Source organism: Phascolarctos cinereus, unplaced genomic scaffold (genome assembly GCF_003287225.1).
Source record: "Phascolarctos cinereus isolate Bilbo 61053 unplaced genomic scaffold, phaCin_HiC Scaffold_2;HRSCAF=192, whole genome shotgun sequence".
In the NCBI taxonomy this organism is placed as follows: Eukaryota; Metazoa; Chordata; class Mammalia; order Diprotodontia; family Phascolarctidae; genus Phascolarctos; species Phascolarctos cinereus.
The window spans coordinates 55146309-55166630 of NW_027555625.1; positions in this window are offsets into that span (position 1 = coordinate 55146309).

Below are 20322 nucleotides of genomic sequence, written 5' to 3' on the forward strand. Positions count from 1 at the left end.
CTTATCATCCTAAGGCATCTGTAGAAAGAGTAATATTTTCTTGCCAAAAAAGGAGAAATAGAATTTATAGACATTTTTAGAGCCCATGACATACTCATAAAAAAATCTGGCAGAAATACTTTTGGAACAAGCAGACATGACGGAGCAGTAGGAAAGGCTGCTGGACAGGGGATAGAGTGCTGGACCTGGAGTCAGGAAGCCTTGAGTTCAAATCTAATCTCAGACACTAACTAGCTGTATGACTTTGGGCAAACCACTAAACCTCTGTTTGCCTCCATTTTCTCAACTGTTAAATGGGGATAATAATAGTTCCCAGGATAATTTTGATGATCAAATAATATTTTAAAAGTATGTAGCACAGTTCCTGGCACATAGGAGATGCTATACGTAAATGCTTATTCCTTTCCTTCCTTATTTCCTTCCTTCCTTCCTTCCTTCCTTCCTTCCTTCCTTCCTTCCTTCCTTCCTTCCTTCCTTCCTTCCTTCCTTCCTTTCTTCCTTCCTAACAAGTACACGACCCTGGATTTGTCAAATATAAAGAAAACTCATTTGCCACTGGAAAGAGCCTAGGTAATGGCTAAAATCCAAGAATGTAATCAAAGTGTCCTCCATGGGTGACATCCACATGAAATTAGCCAACAATATGTCAACAAAGAAGCATCAGACAAATGGGTAAGATATGAGAATGTGTTTGTGGAAACTCTGGGGTTTAGGAGAGTATTTCAGGAGCAGATCATTGCCACCAGAAATGACAGAAGGATTATCCTTAAGGAATCTGGACATAGTGAGCAATGTAGATTATATGAGGAGGCTTGAATTTGTGTAACACATCACTACAGGCTATCAATATTTAGCACCTAATGAATACCTAGCAAGATATGACCTGGTGTCTGGAATTATACATCTGAAGCTTGTTATTGTTTATGTGCTGATGGATGGTCAATTCCCATACTACAAATCTAGACCTCAAAATATCCCAGATGGTTCATGCAGTAGAGCATACTGAAATGGAACCATTATCACAGACCTCACGACATTCTATAGTTTCCCAGACATAACATTGATTCATAAAAACTCGAGTGATGCTTTTTTTTTAGTAATAGATGTCACTATGCCAATAGTCATAATCTCTGGACAACATCATAGTAGAGAGTTCTAGCTGAAGAAATCAAAATTATATGGAAACAAGGATGAAGTGTATATTCTCCTATTTTCTGCTGGAGTTATATTGAGGATGCTTTCAGTTGACTTATAGAAGATTAACTTGTACTCCCATTTTTTAAATTTAACTAAAAAAAAGTTATTTTATTGATCAGTGCAATAGTCTGTAGAAGGTTAAATAGAGAGAATCCACAGGATAACAAGCCATCCCAGGACAATTTCTTTCCAAACTCCATCAAAAAAGAAGAAAAAAAAACCCCAATAAAATAACAACAATAAATGCAGGAATCTTTTTGGGTATTCTTGGTTCATTGAGCTTCAATATCATTTGTTTCTCTTGATGATAGGAAAAATATTCTAATAATATCTATAATTTGAATGGGCTTCCTTGGGCAAAAACTGGTTCTTCCTCATTAGAGGTCTTCAAACAGATACTGGCATAGTATCAAGGTCCTTCTTGGGGGGTATGCATAAAATGTATTTGGGTATTTAGATGAGATGACCACTGAGGTCCTTCTCAACTGTAAGCTTCTGTGGTTGTGTCCTTGAAAATCTTGGCCATGTAATGTCTCATGTTCAGTTTTGAAAGAGAGAATGGACACACACATACACACACACACACACACAGAGACAGAGACAGAGACAGACAGAGAGAAACAGACACAGAGAGAGACAAAGAGATGGAGAGAGATAGAGAGACAGAGAAGGAGGAGAGAGTGAAAGAAAGGAGAGAGAGAAAGGAGAGACAGAGACAGAGAGGAGACAGAGACAGAGAAAGAGGAGAGAGACAGAGACAGAGAGAAACAGACAGAGATAGAAAGACAGAGATGCAGAGACAGAGAAAGAAGAGACAGAGACAGAGAGAAATTGTGATAATATCTCTTCTGGAGGTCACTAATTGGCAGCATGCTTCCTGCCAGGGTACTTGGTCCCCCTTATCCACTCATAATCTGTGCTCCAGCAGGGACATGGACCAGGGTTCTGGGGGGCAATGAATTATGGTTAAAATAATATCATATTTGGAGTCGAATCTTGCCTCTTCTCTTTGCTATCTATGAAACCTTGACAAGTATCTTTTCCTCTCTGTGCCTCAGTTTCCCATGTCTTTAAACATATAATTTCCTCTATTTGTATCTTCATTTTCCATTTTTAAAATGAGGGGTGTTGGATTAGATGATGTCTTAGGCTTCTTCTAGCTCTGAATTGTATGATCATTTCTTCTGATCCTATCAGGTACAGGAAATTCTGAATCAGACTGCTCTAGGATAAGATGAATCCAGTGGAACTGGGGTCTTTCCCATGGTTTTTAAATGGGAATCATGGGTAGAAGGAAAGCTTTCTGTTTGTTTCAGAACAAGGAGCCACAAACCAGGCACCTTCAAATCCGCTCTGCTTAGAGAAAGACACGGCCTGATCCCTGGTCCATAAATTGATTTCCTGAAAGCAAGGAGCTGATAGGAAATATGAAATCACCCTGTAATCTGGTAAACATTACAAGAATGACTAGCTGGCTGGAGAGACACAATGCTGGCTTCGTGCAACCTTTCAGTTTGAACTTTTCATGGGCTGCGTTTAGCTTAATTAATGAATTGCTTATGGCTACAATGGAAGCGATTTGCTGGTTGGCATTCAGAAATTGAAACCCTTGCAGATGGGGTTACAGTGAAAGATAGGAAGGTTGATACTAAGACCTGCAGGGTCTTATAATTCTGCACCTGTATAGCAGCCCTCCCCCTCTTCCCCAGGGGGCCCTGAGTGAGGGACTCCGTGGATTTCCCATAATAGAAATATCCCCATTGCTCTGTTCTGGAGAGGGACTCATACTTGGACTCCAGCACTTCAGCTCATTTAGCCCCAGGCTTATCTTTACTCCCATCAGTGGTAATGCTGGAAACAGGAGAAAAAAAAAAGAAATGCTTGATCAGCTGGGGAAGGTACAGCTTACATGGAAGTGGTCACTGCAAAGCTGAGCCCACCAAAGCCAAAGTGTCGTACCTCTCTCAGGTTGGCTAATCTCAGGTAGCGACATCTTTAGTTCCTTGCATTAATTAAGTTTCAATAAAATTTTGGGCTCTTAGAGCTGGGAGGGTCTTAGAGATTAAATATAACAATTCACCAAACATGTTCTATTACATATAATAAGTAATATAATATAATAATATAATTATTACATATAATAATATAGCATATAATGTAAGGTCTAGGGCAAAAATCACTTTAGAAAATTGTTTTGAGTTAAATGTTTTCCAAATTGTAAAGTGCCATAGGAACATAAGCTACTTGGGGAGAGAAAAACTTCTAAAATAGATCAACTGTTCTAGGTATGGGATGTATGAAGATAGCTACTCTCAAGGTGTTTACAATTTAATGGGGCCAAAGGACAACAGTCGCACTAACTGTGTCTCAAGGGGATTTGCTATAATGGTGAAGGAAAGATCTAGGCATAGGGCTAGGAGAAATTTGTGGAGGGTGTGATTACATTCAGCTGAGAGAGTTGGGGAGTAGAGAAGGCTTCAGGGAGAAAGAGCATCAAAATTGGGCCTTTGGGAAAGGGAGTGATTTTAGCAGCCACAGATGGGAGTGAAGGATTAGAACTCATCATTTCTTGAGGCCAAGTCTAGGGTTCTATCTACTATGTCACTTAGTCAACATATTCATCATGTGCAAAGGCTTGGAGAGAGGAAAGGGTGGAAAGGACGTGGGTGAGAAAAAAAAGAGACTGGACCAGCATGGCTGGAATGTAGACTACACTAAGAGGAGGGTAAAACATAAGGCTTTGCAAATAGGTTGGAGTCAGATTTTGATTAGAAGGCATCTAGGTGGTGCAGTGGATAGAGCTCTGGGCTTGGAACCAGGAAGACTCATCTTATTTTCATGAGTTCAAATGCAACTTCAGAAACTTATTAGCTGTGTGACCCTGGATAAGTCACTTTACCCTTTTTGCCCCAGTTTCCTTATCTGTAAAATGAGCAGGAGAAGGAAATGGCAAATACTCCAGTATCTTTGCCAAGAAAACCCCAAAATGGGGTCACAAAGAGTCAGACACAATTGAAATGATTCAATAACACAAGCATTTTGTTTTAGTTTTTTAAAAAAAAATTAAATTTACTCCCCCTACTTCTCCTTCCCCAACATGGAACTCCTCACAATAAACTGAACAGCAGAAATTGTGGGAAGATGGTGGAATAAGGCAAGAAATTATCTGGCTCTCTGAAATCAAAATGAATTTTAGAGTGGCAGAAATAATTAAAAGTTGGAGTAAAGCAGTCATCTAGTCTAAGACAACTTGGGAGAACACTAGGAAAGTTCTGACCTCCTGGAGTGGTGGTCTTGTGGGAGCCAGCTGCAGATACTACTGAGTCAATAAACAGCAAGCCATGGGGGCAGCTATGTCTGGCAGCCTTAGCTTCAGGACCTTTTGTCTCAGAGATGGTGTGGGGTCAAGTGGCTCATCAAGGGAAGATTGTGGGGGCCCTTTGCTGGCACTAGATGTGGGACCCTGGACCATTAACCAGACCTGGTCCCAGGCTGTGACTGTAGGTGAGGAGGAGTAAGCACATGCTAGTGAGTGTGGTCTCAGGGGGGCCAGGCCCTGCCGGTTGTGGTCACTCTCAAGAGAATAGAGTCCCTGGTTTTAGTTTCAGAGCAGAGAGGTGAGCTGATGCTTGCAGCTACCAGAGGGACTGCAGAGAGCATGAGGGTTCTTGGTGGCAGTGGGACTGGGGGCCCTGGTCATGGCTCAAGGGTAGAAAGAAGTGCCTGAGCTGTGAAAATGTTTGGAAGAAGAAATCAAAGCTATATACAGTCACACGAAAAATGCTCTAAATCATTATTGATTAGAGAAAGACTAAAAAAACTTTGAAATATCATGACGCCTATCAGATTGGCTAAAATGATGGAAGGGGAAAGTGACAAATGTTGGAGGGGATTTGGAAAAATTTGGACACTAATACACTCACTGTTGGTGGAATTGTGAACTGATCCAACCATGTAGAGAATAATCTGGAATTATGCCCAAACAGTTCTAAAACTGTGTGTACTCTTTGACCTAGCAATATCATTCTTAGGTCTGTTTCCCAAGGTGATAAGGGAAAAAACACCCTACATACTCTAAAATATTTATAGCAACTCTCTTTGTAGTGGCAAAGAATGAGAATCTGAGGGGGTGTCCATCAGTTGGGGAATGGCTGAATAAGTTGTGGTATATGATCGCGATGGAATACTATTGTGCTATAAGAAATGATGAGCATATGGACTTTAGAAAAACCTGGAAAGATTTGCATGAAATAATAGGATGAAATGAACAGAATCAAGAGAACACTGTATATAGTAACAGTAATATTGTTGGAAGAGTAACTATGAATGAGCTGCTTTTAGTAACATGAACATTAAAATCAACTGTGAAGGATTTATGAAGGAAGATGTTATCCACCTCCAGAGAAAGAATTGATCTATGAACGTATGTATTGTAATGGTTGCACACATATATGTACATATACATGCATGCACAAACAAATATGTGTGTGTATATATATAGTATATGTATATATGTATGCGTGTGTATATATATATGTATATACATACATACATATATATATATACACACACATATAATGGGAGGGAAAGAGGGAGACAGCTTATAACTCCAAATGTAACAAAAAAACAAATGAAATAAGTATTTTAAAAATTGCATAGTACAGCAAAACAAAGTCCTATGTCCAAATATGCACATGTTATTCTGGATTTTAAGTCTACCACCTTTATGGCAGGAGGTGGGTGGTACGATTCATCTTCAGTCTTCTGTACATAGCTTATCGGTGTATTTATCAGTCTAATTTTTTCAAAAGTTCTCAATAAATGATGTAATTTTTGAAATTGTTTTCATTTTGCTTATTTCACTGTGTGTAAGATCACAAGAGTCTTGCCTCTTTCCTCTGAAACTGCCCACTTCTAGGAAACCTAGAACAAAGTTTGGCTAATATTAGATTTAGAGCAACACTTAGCTTATATCACAATAAGCTCAAAATAGATGTGTAACCTGACTTTTAGAAATTGCGTCATAAGACAGATTAGTTGGAAACCAGATGAAAGATTTCTATCAGATATGGCTGGGGGAGAATTCCTTACTAAACAAGGGACAGAGGGTATTGCAAAACATAAAATGCTGCTGTTCAGTTGTTTTTCAGTCATGTCAGATTCTTCATGACCCCATTTGGGGCTTTCTTGGCAAAGATACTGAAGAGGTTTGCCATTTCTTCTCCAGGTCATTTGACACATGAGGAAACTGAGGCAAACAGGTTTAAATGACTTGCCCAGGGTCACACAGCTAATAAGTGTTTGAGGCCAGATTTGAACTCAGGTCTTCCTGATTCCAAGCCCAGTGCTCTATCCACTGTATCACCCCAGTGTGGGACATTTAAGGACCTCAAATTGCTCCTTTTTTTGAGTCCTTGTGTCTATTTTGTATGATTTCCTGGTAATTAATAATTATGTTTGTTTATAAAAACAGGCTGGTCCTTATAAATTATAGCACTGGGGATGTCAAAAGAGCACATGATTAATATGACAATTCCCCTTTCTCCAGTGCTTTTCTCCCAACCACCTGGTAGAGTGGGTCAGTAGAAGTGCTGTTAGCCCATTTTCCCAAGGAAGAAGTTCAGGTGGAGAGAGATGACGTGATTTGCACACACCCCCAAATAGTACTCAAAGGCCCACATAGATAAAGTTTGGGCTAGAAGTATAACTTACCCTGGGAAGAGCATTACCATTAGAAGGGAAAGGGCTGACCCATGAGGCTCTAATCCACGTGGGCTTGTTCTAATGTGTATCAGAGCTAGGATTCAAACCAAGGCTTTCCCTAGCTCTTAATAGAGACAGCTAGGTGGCTCAGCGGATAGAGTACTGTACTTGGAGTCAGGAAGACCTGAGTTCAAATGTAGCCTCAGACACTTACTAGCTGTGTGACCCTGGATGAGTCACTTAAACTGTCTGCCTCAGTTTCTTCATCTATAAAATGAGGATGATAATAGCATCTACCTCTCAAGGATGTTGTGAGGATCAAAAGAAATAATGTGTAAAGTGCTTAGCACAGTGTCAGGGATGGAGCAGGCACTATATAAACGCTAGTTATTACTAATGTTATTCAAGAACTACCTTCTAAAATGATACCACTATGTAAGAGATACTCCTCACCTCCCCTAAATGGTAACATCCACTAGGTTAGTGACTGTAATTCATTTCTGTCTCTTCCCCTCCCCATCCATCTACCATGGCTTTGTGCTTATTAATTTATTTCTAATGTATCGATCTTTGCTGAATTGAACTAATTGAATTAAATTGAACTGAACTGGTACATAAAAGACTCCCAAGGCTTTTACTTTGATGCTCTACAACCCCAAAGCTGGTCATTATTACAGCATAGTGTGTGGAAAGAAGATTAGATTTAAAGCCTCGTGACCTTTCAGAAATAAATTCCCCTCTCCGTGTCTTAGTCTTCTCATTTATGGAATGGGTATAACAATGCTTAAGTTATTTACTTCATAAGGGTGCTAGGTGGTGCAGTAAATAGAGGGCTGGGCTTAAAGTCAGGAAGACTCATTTTCATGAGTTCAAATCCAGCCTCAGACACTTACTAGCTGTGTGACCCTGGGCAAATCATGTAATCCTGTTTGCCTCAGTTTCCTCATCTGTAAAATGATCTGGAGAATGAAATGACAAACCACTTCAATATCTTTGCCAAGAAAACCCCCAAATGGGGTCACAAATAGTTAGATATGATTGGAATGACTGAACAACAACAACAGGGCAATTAGAAAGAGACTTTTTACAACCCTAAAGTTCTCAGGAAGGGGTTCTTAACTTGGGGTCTGTGACCTTGTTTTTATAATTTCTTTCTTTTTTCTCTTTTTGGAGGCAATTGGGATTAGGTTGCCCATGGTCATATGACTAGTAAGTGTCTGAGGTCTGTAATTTCTTTATAACTGCATTTCAACATAATTAGATTATCTATTATTATTTTCTACAATCTGGCACCATCCTATGAAGATAGCAATGAAAATTGTTTTATCTCACAATATATGCATGCAGTCTTGCTTTAGTCTTATTGGAACAACTATTTTCTGTCCCATGGACCCATCTTAAGCTCTCCAGCCTTTGCCCATACCTTCTTGATTCCCTCCCGTCCCCTCCCCCTCCCCATTCCCCCCTCTTTATGGCAAGACTATATCCACTTTCCTTCTATGGAATTCCTATGCAAACTTGAAAGCCTAGCTTAAATGTCAACTCCTCCAGAAAGACTTCCCAGATCTCCTTTCAGAAACAATCTCCCCCTTCCCCCCAACTTAGAACTCACAGAGCAATTTGTTTTGAATTTCATCAGTACATTTACCACAGGCTACTGCGTATTAGCATTTTATGTGTTTGTATGTCCCTCTACCTCCCAGTTGGGAGAATCACCCCACATGAAAGCTCCATAAGGGGCCATGCTTAACCTGTACTGGTTATCTCTCCTAATGCCTCGCCTGGCTGGGGCCATATTAGACTCTTAATAGCTGTTGGTTGAATGATGCCTTTATGACTGTTTCTTCTGTTTCTCATGAATCTTTTCTTGGTCGCCAGAGCAAACCCTTAAGTCTCAGATTCACCTACAAGTGGCCTGGCTAAATCAATGGCTTCAGAATATTATAAATGGACCTCCCCTTAATTATCCCCCTAGGCATGCACACATGACCATATGATCAAATAAACACTTTATTTTTTTTTTAAACCTCACTGCAGAATTTGCTGTTAACTTATTATGACACATTGTGGTTCTCATGGCCTGGCTGGGACCTCTCCCTTCTCTTAACTGTGTGACATTTGTAAGTCACTTCTGCTCTTGGGGTCTCCCTTGCTCCATCTGCACATTCAGGGTGTTGGACTGTAATTGAAGATACCTTCCAACTGTAAAATCTTATGAGGCCTCAGCTCTAAGGACCTTGCCAAACTTCTTGCCTTCATACTAGGTAGGGGCTCTTTGAATCAAGGCACACTGGAGCCGAAAGCGACTTCAGGGCCCGTTTGGTCCAAATTACTCATGGATTAACTGGGACCTAGAGAGGAGAAAATGACTCGAGGGATCATCAGGTCATAGATTTAGAGTTGACAGGGACCTTAGAAATCACCTGGTCCAAATCCCTCCATTTTCAAATGAGGAAACTGAGCTTGGAGCAAAGGAGGAAGAAAGAATAAGCATTTATTTTTTGTTGTTGTTTTTGTTAAGTAGTTTCAGTAGTGTCCAACTCTTTGTGACTACATTTGAGGTTTTCTTGAAAAAGATACTGGAGTGATTTGCCATTTTCTTCTCCAGCTCATTTTCCAGATGAGGAAACTGAGGCAAACAGGGTGAAGTGACCTGTCCAGGGTCACACAGCTACTAAGTGTCTGAGGCCAGATTTGAACTCAGGAAGATGAGTCTTCCGCTTCCAGACCCGACACTCTATCCACTGTGCCAGCTGGCTGCCCAAGCACTTAATGAGTGTCTACCACGTGTCAGGCACTGGGTTAAGTGCAAATATTATCTCATTTTATTCTCATAACAACCCACTGAGGTAGGTGCTATAATTACCTTCATTCAACAGGTAAGGAAACTGAGGCAGCCGAGTGACTTGCCCAGGGGCACACAGGGTAAGTTTCTGAGGCTGGATTTGAACTCGGGTATTCCTGACTCCAGGTCTAGTGCTCCATCCACTGTATCACTGAGCTGCCTTGAGAGCGGTTAAATGACTTTCCTAAAGTTGTGTATGAAATAAACGGCAGACTTAGGATCCAAATCCAGTCCAGATCTAATACTCTCGCCTTCGTATTGTAGGGAATCCAAAGGTCATCCATTCAATTAGATTCAGCAAACATTTATTAAGCATTTACTATGTGACAAGCACACCACTACCTGCTGGGAGTTCAGAGACAGATATTCTGAAATGGTCCCTACCTTCTACGAGCTTACTTTCTACTGTAGGGAGTAGGGAATATGTACTCGGATAAGTCTATGCAAAATAAAGAAAAAATCAACTCATATTTTGTTCCAGTGGGAACATTAACAACTACGGAAATCAAGAAAGGTCTAATAGGAAGGAACTCCCATTGGGCTTTGAAGGGAGGTAAGAATTCAGAAAGGAGGAGGAGGGAGGGTATTCCCAGCATAGGGGACAAGGAGGTGGGAGATGGACTATCCCATGTGAGCAACCTGACCCATTTGATTGGAACTTAGAGGGTAAGACAGGGAGTCTTTTGACCAAGTCGGAGCTATGTTGTAAAGGCTTTTAAATGCTAGATAGAGGGGTTTGCAGACTTTCTTAGTGGGTATAGGGAGCTACAGAGGAAGACTTATTGAATAGGGGTGTAATAATTGTCCAGTGAACCAATGTCAGAGCTAGGACAAGAGCTCAAATTGAAATCAAGCCTCTTCAATTAACTTACTAAGTGACTTTGGACAAGCAGCTTCCCCTCTCCAGGACTCAGTCTCCTCAGCTGAAAAAAACGAGGGGGCAAGATTCAGTGATGTCTATAAGGTCCTCTGCAGCTTCAATCCTATGGTCTTTGGTTTATGTTCTCTTGCCTCCCAGACTATGGTTTTTTTTTCTCTGGCCTCATTTTTATTAGCTATTGTTTCAGCCAAAACATATATGTAACTGTTAATGATCTGTGCATGTTTCCAGCTAACTGTCAGATTTAAATCAGTAGAAAAGACCTTTCGAAGCCCCTAGGTGGTCAAATGCAGGTGATTGGTTTCCCATCAGATAAGATGAAGGCAGTTGCAGATGACCCCACCAGCAGCTTAAGGCATCTCTGTACATGGAATGTTGGAGTTAAGTTTCATCTCTGGTCTGGATGCATTTATAATGTTGCAGAAACTGAATAGGGAGTACTGTGACCCAGCAGGAAAAATTTATTGTCTTGGTTGCAGCTCTGACAGGACTTTGGAGTGAGATCTCATGCGCTGGGGTAGAGGGGGTGGGGGGTGAGGGTGGAGGAGGGAAGTGGGGTTGGAGGTTCATTTTGAACTTAAATTAGGGGAGAGAAACAGTGGAGGCAGAGCAGCTGTTGAAAAGCTTGCTTCCATCCTGAGAAAACTGGGTGATCTCGGAGAATTGTCTCAGCCACCATCATTGAGAGTAAGCTAATTGAAAAATATTCAGTTTAGCCTCTAAATGGAGGAATGGAATCCCCCTTGGGGAGGCCTGGTGATCCTGTTAAAGGCCGACCCATAAAAGACTGGAACAGACAGTCAGCCTTGTCTTTTCTGGAACAAGTGGTATAGGGGATTTTCACAGAGAAGAAAGTATTTATGCCAACTCCAGTGACCCCTTGCTATGCGGTTTGTGGTCAGAAACATTTCCCCCCTCCCCCTTCCATTCTGGGAATTGATTGTAAATGTTTTTTTTTTTGTTTGTTTTTTTCCCCCTAAAGCAAAAATCAAGAAGTGTAGTAAGGAGAAAAAAATAAAAACCAACAGCCCGCCTTTGACTGACCTGGGATCATTGGGGTTAAAAGTGAAAGACCTGAAAGACAATTTATTCAAATCTCTCATTTTACAAATGAGGAAACTAAGGCCCAGACAGGCTTAATAAATCAATAAATATGTACATAAACAATTAGCATTTGTATAGCCCCTAATAGGTGTCAGGCACTGTGCTAAGCACCTTGTAAGTTTTGATCCTCACAACAACCATAGGAGGTAGGTGCTGCTTTCATTTTACAGATAAGGAAACTGAGGCAGACAGAGGTTAAGTGACTTGTCCAAGGTCACACAGCTAGTAAATGAGGCTCCATTTGAACTCTCTATTGCACCATCTTGCTGCTTGTGAAATAATTTTCCCAAGGTCATCTGAGTACTAATGCAGGTCTTCTGAATTCTAAATTGGGTATCCTGTGGTAGAGTGGAAAGAGTATAAGACTTGGAGCAGGACAGATTTGTATTTGAAACTCCCCTGATCTTTTCTAGCTGTGGGGCCTGGGGCAAGTCACTTAAACTTTCTGAGTTTCAGTTTCCTCATCTGTAAAATACTTCATAGGGCTATTGTGAGGATCAAGGGAGATCACATATATACCATGCTGCATGGGCTATCCCCAAAGCTTTAGTGCAGTTGTAACCTTTAGCTTAAATTCAACTTGTATAATCATCCACTATTATAAGTGAAGCCTGTTTGCCTCAGTTTCCTCAACTGTCAAATGAGCTGGAGAAGGAAATGGCAAACTACTCCAGTATCGTTGCCAGGAAAACCCCAAATGGAGTCATGAAGAGTCAGATACGACTGAGACGACTGGATAAGAAAAACAAGACCCCAAAGGATGAACCCCAGTCTTTTGACTCCAAAATTGATTCTATTTCTACTGTACCTCATTGGTTGACTTGTGATAACTGCAGCTAACATTTACATACATCGATCAATTGGCAAGCATTTATTAAGTGCCAATTATTTTTACCAGTCACTGCTAACTTATATAAACTTGAATAATTGCAAAGCATTTTGTACACGTCTTTTCTTTTGATCCTTAAAATAATACTGAGATATGTATGGGCCAGTATTAGCCCCATTTTACAGAACCTCGAGGCTGTGTTCAGGGTTACAGAGTTAGTAAATGGCTGAGACAGGATTTTCCTGAATCTAAGCTATTACATCTCCTAGCTGAGATGGTTGTCACAGGACAGAAATACTTAGTATCTTTTACTTGATAAAGGAGTGATCCACTGACGGGAGGCACTGGTCTCAGCAGGCTCTCCTCTCAGCCTATAATTAAAGCTGACAGCCTTTGGGTTTCCCCAGAGACATGGTCCGTCTTCTCCTCCCCAGGAACCTTACACTGTGTTGATAGGATCCTGACAGTCTGCCCCTTTAGATGGAATTGGATTTTGGTCACTCAGCAATCCACTGAGAGCAGAGACAGGTGAGTGTTTGTTTTCCTAGGGGACTGTCAGTATCTTTTGAGTTATCACAAAGTGATCAAAACCCATCGGTTTTTCAATATGGTGGAGAGGTCCTGTGGAATAGTTATGAGTTCTGAGACCTATTGCTTAAGTGTGACATTAAATTCCAGGACCAAAGTCTGGGTCTTTGCAGTTCCATCATAGAATTGTCCCCTCCCACACAGACAGTCCTGATTCACTTCCTGGCTGCGAAAAGGCATCCTGGTGCAGCAGAAAGACTGCTGAATGACAGTCAGGAGGTCAGGGGTCCAGTTTCTGGTCTCGGTTCTCCCACTGACTAGTTGTGAGGTCTTAAGGGAGTTAGCTCACCACTCTGGGCCTCAGTGTTCTAGGCTGGATGACCTCTAAAGTCCTTTCCAGTTCTAACATTCTATGTTCTTTGATTCAAAAGTACGGAGGAGTGAATGGGGGTGCTGACCTTGTGCTAGGAAGGCCTGGGTTCATGTCCTGTCTCTGACACATACTAGCTTCTTAACTGTAGGCAGATCACTTAACCTTTCATTGCTCTGGGCAGCTCTCTAGTACTATAAATTACAGATGAATTAACCAATCTGTATCAGCGGAAGGAGTTTCTGCATATGGTCTGAGCCAATATCTATACCTGCAGATACCCTATAAGTTACACTTACAACTACGTCTACATCTCTTATTATAACATATGTTACATGGTCCCTCCCAGTTTTAACATTCTGTGATTTAAGACCTCTTCCAGTAATATAGGTGCCAAGCAAATGGGTATAGGGCCAATGGGAGAGTCAGAATGACCTGGGTTTAAGTCTTTTCTCTAACACATACTGACAGTGTGATACTTGGCAAATCACTTAACCTTTCATTGTCCCTAGGCAAGTTTGTTAGACCAAGTTGTAGGACAGTTACTAATCTGTATTGAGAAAGGGAGTTTCTTCACTGGGAGTTCCTGGTGCCAATATGAACACATCTGGACAAAAAAGGGGCTTCTTTTAGCCCCAAAGATTTGTGCAGTAAGGTTCTTTGGAATTCTGATATTCTGTGTTCTAAGATCCTTTTCAGTTCTACCATTCTGTGTTCTAAACTCCCTTTACAGTGATGGTGTTCCATATTCTAAGGCCTCTTCCAACTCTGACATTCTATGATTCTATGGTTCTTGCCTTGAGCCCTTGCTCAAGACTTGCCTAGATGAGAATTCTATTGGATTTGCTGATGTGGAACTCAGATTATCTAAAACAACGTGCAAAGAGCTCTGTGCAAGAGGCCCAACCTCAACCTTGAATGCAAAGATTGTCTTCCTCGTGGGAAAGTTCGCACGGTAGGGCCAGGTCTGCCATGTGCAGCGGATATTGTGGCTGTCTCCTGATAACCACTGGGAAGGAACAGAAGGGGACAAGAGGTAATGCTGGTGAAACACAAACAGATAAGGAAAAATAAATAGGGCATGGTTATCATTTCTGGCAGACGATCAAAGCTTTTCACCCATGAAACCCACTGAGATTCCTGTAAAACCAAAGAGGTACAGATTCCTCTCATAAATAGCCACCCTATCTTGGTTATCAGCTGTGAGTGAGGTCTAAACATGCTTTCTCATCCCAAGCCCTTCCAGGATTCTGGAATACCCTGAAGTGGTGCCTATGCATCTAATCCGATCCCTTCATTTGGCAAATGGGGACACTGATGTTCAAGATAGTGGAAGTGACAGGACTCAGATTCTCACAAAGTTAAGAAAGTGATGGGGCAAGGACAAGAACTCATCTCCAACCCAATCTACAGCTCTCTCTGTGACAATTCTAATCCTTTGAGATATAATCAAGAGATACCCACCAAATACCCAGTACACATAAAGGAATGACTGAGGGTGATGGCTCTAGAGTCAGAATTCCTGGCCTCATGTGCCACTTCTGAGATGTGGCTTTTTGCAAATTGCTTAAACTCCATTCCATTGACTGTACAAACAGGGAGTAGGACTAGATGATGTCTGAAGGCCTTTCTAGCTATAGATAGATCTTTGTACTTATAAGTTGGTGGAGAAGAAGAGGTAGTTCTGGCCTAAGGCTAAGCAGTTCTTCCATTCTCAAGGCAAGTCCAAGACAGGAGAGGCCAAGATGGCCCCTACTCTGTGCCCTAGGAATAATTAGTCTGGGCAGCACAGGTGTAGCCATGCTTTGTGGCATCTTAGAAGCCACTATTTGATTGTGTCCTTTCATTAAGACAGCTTAATAAGCATATTCTTGAATGTGAAAGCTAGAAGAAAATTTAAAAGAATTTAGGGGCCGTTAAAGGGAGGGCACTTTATTGGAGAAACAGAAGTCCACAGAGAGGAAGTGATTTCTTCCAATGTCACCCAACTAAGGATATATCTGGGATTAGAGCCCAGGAGGCTACAATACGCAACAAAGAAGGGACCCAGAAGAATTGGAGTAAAGTGGGTTATCAAAGAAATGCATGATCCAAAAAGTAGATGAACTGGTAATGGGGTGAGATTAAAGGATGACTGGTGGCCAGCCAGGTACTCCACTGGAATCTTCTGATGTCAGGAGAAAGCAGAAAAGGGCCTCCAGCATGCCAGGTATACTCCCTCTTCTTATGGAAGAACATGGACAAGGGTCAAACTGGACAGGTGATCATGAATGGATAGGGCCTATATTGTTGGATGAAATATCCACATTGATCAGACAGTGCTAGAGAATTTCATGATACCTTCTGGGTACTTCTTACTGAGCCAGTGTTCAGTCACTCTTCTTTTGCCTTAACCCCACAGGATTAAGTTTTCAAGTGGGTCTGTGATTACCAATACTAGTCACCAAGCATCTAAAAATTCTCTGGGGAGAGAAAATTTTCTTAGAGTTTTTGAAATCCTCTGACAATGTTAATGAGCAAGAAAGTAGAAACAAATGTTCCAATCCTGTCTGTCTCTTGAGAGCCAGGCTGTTGATTTGAGGAATCAGCAATAGGTTTCCCCATCAGGCTACTTGATAATGATGTACTGTAGGAGAAAATTGGGAGAGCAAGGACAGTACTTCTCTGTGTCTTCTCCCAAAGTCTATTGGAGCTATTGGTATACAGGAAACAGTTCACAAGAGGCAAGATGGCCTGCTATGTGTTTTTCCTTTTGTTCCCTCTTTGACAGAGGAAGGGACAGACAGAAAGGGAGCTACAAGGAGGGAATAATAAGACAGGAAATCCTCAGGCAGGCAGCAGGACAGCTGAGATGGGAGGACCTGAAGAAATAGCTATTAAATGCCTGATTATATAAGAGAAAGTGAATTCCATTTTCTTCCTTACGAATTTTCTGTACACGTAAGGAAGGTGGGATTTTAAAAGAGCCTTGAAGTGCTGGAATCTATTTATATCAACAAGAAATTGTATTTCACATTCCAACAGTTCTATCTAGAACACCAAACAACTGCATTAGATCAATAGTGCAAGTATTATTTTCCTCATTTTACAAATGAGGAGACTGAATCCCAGAGAGATGAAATGACTTGCCTCATCTGGTAAATGTGGATACTTCATCGAACACTACAGCTCCTACCCATCTGTGATCACCTGTCTGGTGGGACTCTTGTCCTTGCTCTTCCGTAAAAGGAAGGAGTACACCTGGCATGGTGGAAGCCCTTTTCTGATTTCTCCTGATATCAGAAGAGTCCAGTTGAGTACTTGGCTGGCCACCAGTTGTCCCTTAATCTCACCCCATTACCAGTCTATCTACTTTTTGGGTCATGCATCCAGGTGGCTGATAGCCATGCTGGAACTCAAACCTAGTCATCCTAATTCCAAGACTAGTACCGTTCTCACTTTACCACATTCCTCCCCCACCCCAGACTAGTACACTGAATTTTTAAAATTCTTTTTAAAAAAATGTAAGGCAGCTCAAAAGTCAGGAGTTATGTTGTTGTCAAAATATATGTGATAAATGCAGAAATCTAGAAGACAAGATTGAGGTAGAGAGGCAACATCTCTACCGGATCTATTTTGTTCTTTGCCTTTCTCCAGGCTTTTTCGTTTGCATGGGAATTAATAGAATCTTGGGCTGAGGCAAAACCAAGATGCCTCAGACCTAAGTATTTATTGTTGGGCTTATTTGGCAAACCCTCTCCACCTTGAAATAGCTTAGGGTCACAATATTCCCCAAAGGGAATTGAACAGGAGTTACCAGGAATTTCTAACACTCAGTCAGATATTTGTCTGGGATCATGGACTGTGATTTAACCCTAGACTCCACCGATTCAGATATAGATAAAATAACTGTAGGCTGTCTTTGGCTGGCTAGCTATTCTAAATTCCAAAACTAGCTGGCCATTGCTTGTGAAAAATCTCCTTCTGGAGAGAAAAAAACCTAACTCTAGGATCTTACAGTTCTTCTTATGAAAACGAAGTAGCTGGAGATTTTTCCTCCCTAGCCTAATACTGGGGATAAAAAAGATGTAGCTTCCTCATTGAGAGAGTTGAAGCATTAGTCTCTGAGCTCTAAGCTGAAGGAGATAGAGCAGAACCATTTTCTCTTAGAACGTGAGCTGAAGACTCCACTTGAAACAGAGAGAGGTTCACAATCTCATGCCTGGTTGAATAATACCTATCAATGACCACAGGACCAGTGATACAATGATTAGCAGCAAGCAAAGACAGCCAAATACTGCCTGGCAGTGACCATATATCAGATACCATACACCACTCCTGACCAGTAAGGAACAAATCCAGTGGCCCAGAAGACACTGACAGCCCTGCCTCACTGAGGCATTGAAGTTCTCCTCCACATATGTGCACTCTGGCTACCCATGTCCCTAATATACATTCCCTTCTTGTGCATTACCTACATGCATGTCTCTTCATTCATATCCCTTCCTCCTTTCCACTGATGGTATAACTCTTTGTGGGAGTGTGTACCCCAGATTTATGAAGGAAATGTTCTATTGAGACTTTAGGAAAAAACTATACTATTTCATTAAACAAGGGTGGTACAGTAGATAGAGTGCTGGGCCTGAGGTCAGGGAATAAAGCCTTCCTGAGTGTGACCCTGGGTAAGTCACTTAACGCTGTTTGCCTCAGTTCCTCATCTGGAAAATGAGCTGGAGAAGAAAACGGTAAACAACTTCGAGATCTTTGCCAGGAAAACCTCAAACACAATCACAGAATCAGACATGACTGAAATGGCTGAACAATAATAATTTCATTAAATGCTTTTGCCCAGTTAGGTCCCAGGATTGACTAGTAAAAGTAAACACATCAGCTGTAGCTTGTGAGAGATAATTTTTGAGAAGACTCAGATCCACGGAGTATTGTGAACATGGGGAGGCTTTTCTGGGAACACGACCTGTGAAAAGGTAGTGTCCCATGTGCCAAAGCAACAGCAACAAACATATTAGTATCTACTTCTATAGAGTTACAATGAGAATTTATGTATATTACTTTATTTGGGCCTCTCAACCTCAGGAAGTAGGCAGAGTGGATATTATTATCCTACCTGACAGATGAGGTTCCTAATCCACTGATTCTTCCACTATTCTGAGCTATCTGAATGGCTATAGGTTGTCAATGGCACATCTGAGTTGCTTGTCAGTCCTAATTGGATTAGAAAGTCTTTTGCAAGAGCTTATATACAGTTTCAGGAATCCAAATTCTCATAAAGTGCAAACCAGGTAAAATTCGGCATCATTAGAGAATATTTGCTTGAAATGAGAGAGTTGTGGAGAAATAAGTCAGCATCGCATTCCTTCAGTCTAGGCCAGAAAAAAAAAGTCAAAGAGTTAAGATGGAGAACAGATTTTCATATAATCAAAGCCAGAAGTCCTGCTGTAAACCTTATTCTAGGAGATCCTTTAAGTTTTTTCACATGAGTGTAATGGGCAGGCAGAATCGTGGATCAGATTGCTTCAAACTGGCTGGGTCCTGGGATGTTGGCTCTCTCAGTGAGGGCAAAGGATGTGCTGGCCCATTCCAAGGGTCTCCCTTCGAGTGTGAGTCTACCTCTCTGGGTAAAGCAGCGCACAGCCCAACACCTGGCGGAATGAACTCCCAGTTAATTAATGCTTGGTTTGCGATAGCTGGTGATTTGTTTTAGGGGAGTTTTGTCATGAAGCTCTTTTGGGTGTTGCCAAATGAAGACTGGGAAAGTGACAGTTTTTTCCTCTTGTTCTGTGTATTTTCTGTATCCTCTCCACTTATATCATCAGGGACCTTGCCTTCTTAGTGTCGGGAGACAAGACTGGGGTTGGATATGATACCTTAGTGTACACATTTTATTTTTGTAATGGACACTTGGAGGCATCCTCCTTCTGAGCCTCAGTTTCCTTTTCTGTCATATGAGAGAATTAGATTACTACATCAACATTTCTCAACCTGTAGTCCCTGGATCCCCGGAGAACTATGGAATTATTGGTAGATGGCCATGAATCTCTCCTGCACTAGGCAGTGTTATTTTTATTTTTATTTAGCAAACATATCTTCTTTAGCTAAACAAATACTGTATCTCTCATATATATATATATATATATATATATATGCATATGAAGGCATAATGTATCTCTCTATCACATATATGTATACATGTGTTTCTTTCATTCATATATACATATGTGTATATGTCATGTATTTCTCATTCATACACATAATATGTATATATATGAATGAGACATACATTACTATATTCAACTAAAGAAGACATGTTTGCTAAATAAAAATCAAAATGGCCATGCTTGGTGCACTAGGGATTCATGGACACTTAGCAATGATTATATATGTATATGTGTGTGTGTGATTTTTAAATACACGTTGATAATATTTTAAAATACATGCAGATATTATAAGGGCAGATAGGTGGCACAGTGGACTTAGTGTGAGGTCTGAAGTCAAGAAGACCTAAATTTAAACCCCACCTCAGACACTTATAAGCTTTGTGACCTTGGGCAAGTCACTTATCCCTTGTCTGATTCAGTTTCCTCAACTATGAAATGAGGATAACAATACTACCTACTTCTCAGAGTTGTTGTGGGGACCAAATGAGATAATATTTGTAAAGTGTTTAGCATCATGCCTAGCACATAGTAGGCACTTAATAAATGCTTATTTTCCTTTCTTCCTGTAGTGACTGACACACAGTACATTCATTTAAGAGCATTACTAAATTCAGAGTACCTTTTTGTTATATTGCATTTTTTTTCAGTCCATGAATGCTAACTGTAACACTAGTATGTTGAGAACTGAGAATTGTTTTCTTTAAAAAGGTG